This window comes from Heptranchias perlo, unplaced genomic scaffold (genome assembly GCF_035084215.1).
Source record: "Heptranchias perlo isolate sHepPer1 unplaced genomic scaffold, sHepPer1.hap1 HAP1_SCAFFOLD_156, whole genome shotgun sequence".
Taxonomy (NCBI): domain Eukaryota; kingdom Metazoa; phylum Chordata; class Chondrichthyes; order Hexanchiformes; family Hexanchidae; genus Heptranchias; species Heptranchias perlo.
Genome location: NW_027138817.1, coordinates 137,501 through 144,230, shown reverse-complemented (window position 1 = coordinate 144,230; position 6,730 = coordinate 137,501).

Genomic DNA, 6,730 nt, shown 5'->3' with positions numbered 1-6,730 from the left:
TCTGTCCGTCTCTCTCTCTCTATCCCTCTGTCTGTCTGTCTCTCTCTCTCTCTATCCCTCTGTCTGTCTCGCTCTCTCTCTCTCCATCCCTCTGTCTGTCTCTCTCTCTCTCTCTCTCTATCCCTCTGTCTGTCTCTCTCTCTCTCTATCTCTCTCTCTCTCTCTATCCCTCTGTCTCTCTCTCTCTCTCTCTATCCGTCTGTCTGTCTCTCTCTCTCCATCCCTCTGTCTGTCCGTCTCTCTCTATCCCTCTGTCTGTCCGTCTCTCTCTCTCTATCCCTCTGTCTGTCTGTCTCTCTCTCTCTCTATCCCTCTGTCTGTCTCTCTCTCTCTCTCTCTCTATCCCTCTGTCTGTCTCTGTCTCTCTCTCTATCCCTCTGTCTGTGTCTCTCTCTCTATCCCTCTGTCTGTGTCTCTCTCTCTATCCCTCTGTCTGTGTCTCTCTCTCTATCCCTCTGTCTGTCTCTCTCTCTCTCTATCCCTCTGTCTGTCTGTCTCTCTCTCTCTCTCTCTCTATCCCTCTGTCTGTCTCTCTCTCTCTCTATCTCTCTCTCTATCCCTCTGTCTGTCTCGCTCTCTCTCTCTCCATCCCTCTGTCTGTCTCTCTCTCTCTCTCTCTATCCCTCTGTCTGTCTCTCTCTCTCTCTCTATCCCTCTGTCTGTCTCTGTCTCTCTCTCTATCCCTCTGTCTGTCTCTGTCTCTCTCTCTATCCCTCTGTCTGTCTCTCTCTCTCTCTATCCCTCTGTCTGTCTCTCTCTCTCTCTATCCCTCTGTCTGTCTCTCTCTCTCTCTATCCCTCTGTCTGTCTGTCTCTCTCTCTCTCTCTATCCCTCTGTCTGTCTCTCTCTCTCTCTATCTCTCTCTCTATCCCTCTGTCTGTCTCGCTCTCTCTCTCTCCATCCCTCTGTCTGTCTCGCTCTCTCTCTCTCCATCCCTCTGTCTGTCTCTCTCTCTCTCTCTCCATCCCTCTGTCTGTCTCTCTCTCTCTCTGTCCATCCCTCTGTCTGTCTCTCTCTCTCTCTCTATCCCTCTGTCTGTCTCTGTCTCTCTCTCTATCCCTCTGTCTGTGTCTCTCTCTCTATCCCTCTGTCTGTCTCTCTCTCTCTCTATCCCTCTGTCTGTCTGTCTCTCTCTCTCTCTCTCTCTATCCCTCTGTCTGTCTGTCTCTTTCTCTCTCTATCCCTCTGTCTGTGTCTCTCTCTCGATCCCTCTGTCTGTCTGTCTCTCTCTCTCTCTCTCTCTATCCCTCTGTCTGTCTGTCTCTTTCTCTCTCTCTCTATCCCTCTGTCTGTCCCTCTCTCTCTCTCTATCCCTCTGTCTGTCTCTCTCTCTCTATCCCTCTGTCTGTCTCTCTCTCTATCCCTCTGTCTGTCTCTCTCTCTCTCTCTCCATCCCTCTGTCTGTCTCTCTCTCTGTCTCTCTCTCTATCCCTCTGTCTGTCTCTCTCTCTCTCTCTCTCTATCCCTCTGTCTGTCTCTCTCTCTCTCCATCCCTCTGTCTGTCTCTGTCTGTCTCTCTCTATCCGTCTGTCTGTCTCTGTCTCTCTCTCTCTATCCGTCTGTCTGTCTGTCTCTCTCTCCATCTGTCTGTCTCTCTCTCTCTCTCTATCCCTCTGTCTGTCTCTCTCTCTCTATCCCTCTGTCTGTCTGTCTCTCTCTCTCTCTCTCTCTATCCCTCTGTGTTTCTCTCTCTCTCCATCCCTCTGTGTGTGTCTCTCTCTCTATCCCTCTGTCTGTCCGTCTCTCTCTATCCCTCTCTCTATCCCTCTATCTGTCTCTCTCTCTATCCCTCTATCTGTCTCTCTCTCTATCCCTCTATCTGTCTCTCTCTCTATCCCTCTGTCTGTCTCTCTCTCTCTCTCTATCCCTCTGACTCTCTCTCTCTCTATCCCTCTGACTCTCTCTCTCTATCCCTCTGTCTGTGTTTCTCTCTCTCTCTCTATCCCTCTGTCTGTGTCTCTCTCTCTCTCTCCATCCCTCTGTCTCTCTCTCTCTCTCTCTCTCTCCATCCCTCTGTCTCTCTCTCTCTCTCTCTCTCTCCATCCCTCTGTCTCTCTCTCTCTCTCTCTCTCTATCCCTCTGCCTCTCTCTCTCTCTCTCTCTCTCCATCCCTCTGTCTCTCTATCTCTCTCTCTCTCTCTCTCCATCCCTCTGTCTCTCTCTTTCTCTCTCTTTCTCTCTCTCTCTCTCTCTCTCTCCATCCCTCTGTCTCTCTCTCTCTCTCTCTCTCTCTCCATCCCTCTGTCTCTCTCTCTCTCTCTCTCTCTCTCTCCATCCCTCTGTCTCTCTCTCTCTCTCTCTCTCCATCCCTCTGTGTCTCTCTCTCTCTCTCTCTCTCTATCCCTCTGTCTGTCTCTCTCTCTCTCTCTCTCGATCCCTCTCTCTATCCCTCTGTCTCTCTATCCCTCTGTCTCTCTCTCTCTCTCTCTCTATCCCTCTGTCTCTCTCTCTCTCTCTCTCTATCCCTCTGTCTCGCTCTCTCTCTCTCTCTCTCTCTCTCTCTCTCTATCCCTCTGTCTGTCTCTGTCTCTCTCTCTCTCTCCCTCTGTCTCTCTCTCTCTCTCCCTCTGTCTCTCTCTCTCTCTCCCTCTGTCTCTCTCTCTCTCTCTCTATCCCTCTGTCTCTCTCTCTATCTCTCTCTTTATCCCTCTGTCTCTCTCTCTCTCTCTCTCTCTATCCCTCTGTCTCTCTCTCTCTCTCTCTCTCTCTATCCCTCTGTCTCTCTCTCTCTCTCTCTCTCTCTATCCCTCTGTCTCTCTCTCTCTCTCTCTCTCTATCCCTCTGTCTCTCTCTCTCTCTCTCTCTCTCTATCCCTCTGTCTCTCTCTCTCTCCCTCTCTCTCTATCCCTCTGTCTCTCTCTCTCTCCCTCTCTCTCTATCCCTCTGTCTCTCTCTCTCTCTCTATCCCTCTCTGTCTGTCTCTATCCCTCTGTCTGTATCTCTCTCTCTCTATCCCTCTGTCTGTCTCTCTCTCTCTCTATCCCTCTGTCTGTCTCTCTCTCTCTCTATCCCTCTGTCCGTCTGTCTGTCTCTCTCTCTATTCCTCTGTCTGTCTCTCTCTCTCTCTCGATCCCTCTGTCTGTCTCTCTCTTTCCCTCTGTCTGTCTGTCTGTCTCTCTATCCCTCTGTCTGTCTCTCTCTCTCTATCCCTCTGTCTGTCTCTCTCTCTCTCTATCCCTCTGTCTGTCTCTCTCTCTCTCTATCCCTCTGTCTGTCTGTCTCTCTCTATCCCTCTGTCTCTCTCTCTCTCTCGATCCCTCTGTCTGTCTCTCTCTCTCTCTATCCCTCTGTATGTCTGTCTGTCTCTCTCTCTCTATCCCTCTGTCTGTCTCTCTCTCTATCCCTCTGTCTGTCTCTCTCTCTATCCCTCTGTCTGTCTCTCTCTCTCTCTATCCCTCTGTCTGTCTCTCTCTCTCTCTATCCCTCTGTCTGTCTCTCTCTCTCTCTCTCTCTATCCCTCTGTCTGTCTCTCTCTCTCTCTATCCCTCTGTCTGTCTCTCTCTCTCTCTATCCCTCTGTCTGTCTCTCTCTCTCTATCCCTCTGTCTGTCTCTCTCTCTCTCTATCCCTCTGTCTGTCTCTCTCTCTCTATCCCTCTGTCTCTCTCTCTCTCGATCCCTCTGTCTCTCTCACTCTCTATCCCTCTGTCTGTCTGTCTCTCTCTCTCTCTCTCTGTCCCTCTGTCTGTCTCTCTCTCTATCCCTCTGTCTGTCTGTCTCTCTCTCTCGATCCCTCTGTCTGTCTCTCTCTTTCCCTCTGTCTGTCTGTCTGTCTCTCTCTTTCCCTCTGTCTGTCTGTCTGTCTCTCTATCCCTCTGTCTGTCTCTCTCTCTCTCTATCCCTCTGTCTGTCTCTCTCTCTCTCTATCCCTCTGTCTGTCTCTCTCTCTCTCTATCCCTCTGTCTGTCTCTCTCTCTCTCTATCCCTCTGTCTGTCTCTCTCTCTCTCTATCCCTCTGTCTGTCTCTCTCTCTCTCTATCCCTCTGTCTGTCTCTCTCTCTCTCTCTATCCCTCTGTCTGTCTCTCTCTCTCTATCCCTCTGTCTCTCTCTCTCTCGATCCCTCTGTCTCTCTCACTCTCTATCCCTCTGTCTGTCTGTCTCTCTCTCTGTCCCTCTGTCTGTCTCTCTCTCTGTCCCTCTGTCTGTCTCTCTCTCTCTCTCGATCCCTCTGTCTGTCTCTCTCTCTCTCTCGATCCCTCTGTCTGTCTCTCTCTTTCCCTCTGTCTGTCTGTCTCTCTCTCTCTCTCTATCCCTCTGTCTGTCTCTCTCTCTCTCTCTCTCTATCCCTCTGTCTGTCTCTCTCTCTCTCTATCCCTCTGTCTGTCTCTCTCTCTCTATCCCTCTGTCTGTCTCTCTCTCTCTATCCCTCTCTCTCTCTCTCTCTCTCGATCCCTCTGTCTGTCTCTCTCTCTCTCTATCCCTCTGTCTGTCTGTCTGTTTCTCTCTCTCTATCCCTCTGTCTGTCTCTCTCTCTCTCTCTCTCTCTCTCTCTCTATCCCTCTGTCTGTCTCTCTCTCTCTCTCTATCCCTCTGTCTGTCTCTCTCTCTCTCTCTATCCCTCTGTCTGTCTCTCTCTCTCTCTCTATCCCTCTGTCTGTCTCTCTCTCTCTCTATCCCTCTGTCTGTCTCTCTCTCTCTCTATCCCTCTGTCTGTCTCTCTCTCTCTCTCTCTATCCCTCTGTCTGTCTCTCTCTCTCTCTCTCTATCCCTCTGTCTGTCTCTCTCTCTCTCTCTCGAACCCTCTGTCTGTCTCTCTCTCTCTCTATCCCTCTGTCTGTCTCTCTCTCTCTATCCCTCTGTCTGTCTCTCTCTCTCTCTATCCCTCTGTCTGTCTCTCTCTCTCTCGATCCCTCTGTCTGTCTCTCTCTCTATCCCTCTGTCTCTCTCTCTCGATCCCTCTGTCTGTCTCTCTCTCCCTGTCTGTCTCACTGTCTCTCTCTCTATCCCTCTGTCTCTCTCTCTCTCTATCCCTCTGTCTCTCTCTCTCTCTCTCTATCCCTCTGTCTCTCTCTCTCTCTATCCCTCTGTCTCTCTCTCTCTCTATCCCTCTGTCTCTCTCTCTCTCTATCCCTCTGTCTCTCTCTCTCTCTATCCCTCTGTCTCTCTCTCTCTCTATCCCTCTGTCTCTCTCTCTCTCTATCCCTCTGTCTCTCTCTCTCTCTATCCCTCTGTCTCTCTCTCTCTCTCTATCCCTCTGTCTCTCTCTCTCTCTCTATCCCTCTGGCTGTCTCTCTCTCTATCCCTCTGTCTGTCTCTCTCTCTATCCCTCTGTCTGTCTCTCTCTCTATCCCTCTGTCTGTCTCTCTCTCTATCCCTCTGGCTGTCTCTCTCTCTATCCCTCTGGCTGTCTGTCTCTCTCTCTCTCTATCCCTCTGGCTGTCTGTCTCTCTCTCTCTCTATCCCTCTGGCTGTCTGTCTCTCTCTCTCTCTATCCCTCTGGCTGTCTGTCTCTCTCTCTCTCTATCCCTCTGTCTGTCTCTCTCTCTCCATCCCTCTGTCTCTCTCTCTCTCTCTATCCCTCTGTCTGTCTGTCTCTCTCTCTATCCCTCTGTCTGTCTCTCTCTCTCTCTATCCCTCTGTCTGTCTCTCTCTCTCTCTATCCCTCTGTCTCTCTCTCTCTCGATCCCTCTGTCTGTCTCTCTCTCTCTCTATCCCCCTGTCTGTCTCACTCTCTCTCTCCCTCTCCCTCTGTCTGTCTCTCTCTCTATCCCTCTGTCTCTCTCTCTATCCCTCTGTCTCTCTCTCTCTCTATCCCTCTGTCTCTCTCTCTCTATCCCTCTGTCTGTCTCTCTCTCTATCCCTCTGTCTGTCTCTCTCTCTATCCCTCTGGCTGTCTCTCTCTCTATCCCTCTGGCTGTCTGTCTCTCTCTCTCTCTATCCCTCTGGCTGTCTGTCTCTCTCTCTCTCTATCCCTCTGGCTGTCTGTCTCTCTCTCTCTCTATCCCTCTGGCTGTCTGTCTCTCTCTCTCTCTATCCCTCTGGCTGTCTGTCTCTCTCTCTCTCTATCCCTCTGTCTGTCTCTCTCTCTCCATCCCTCTGTCTCTCTCTCTCTCTCTATCCCTCTGTCTGTCTGTCTCTCTCTCTATCCCTCTGTCTGTCTCTCTCTCTCTCTATCCCTCTGTCTGTCTCTCTCTCTCTCTATCCCTCTGTCTCTCTCTCTCTCGATCCCTCTGTCTGTCTCTCTCTCTCTCTATCCCCCTGTCTGTCTCACTCTCTCTCTCCCTCTCCCTCTGTCTGTCTCTCTCTCTATCCCTCTGTCTCTCTCTCTATCCCTCTGTCTCTCTCTCTCTCTATCCCTCTGTCTCTCTCTCTCTATCCCTCTGTCTCTCTCTCTCTATCCCTCTGTCTGTCTGTCTCTCTCTCTCTATCCCTCTGGCTGTCTGTCTCTCTCTCTCTCTCTATCCCTCTGGCTGTCTGTCTCTCTCTCTCTCTCTATCCCTCTGGCTGTCTGTCTCTCTCTCTCTCTCTATCCCTCTGGCTGTCTGTCTCTCTCTCTCTCTATCCCTCTGGCTGTCTGTCTCTCTCTCTCTCTATCCCTCTGGCTGTCTGTCTCTCTCTCTCTCTATCCCTCTGGCTGTCTGTCTCTCTCTCTCTCTATCCCTCTGGCTGTCTCTCTCTCTCCATCCCTCTGTCTCTCTCTCTCTCTCTATCCCTCTGTCTGTCTGTCTCTCTCTCTATCCCTCTGTCTGTCTCTCTCTCTCTCTATCCCTCTGTCTGTCTCTCTCTCTCTC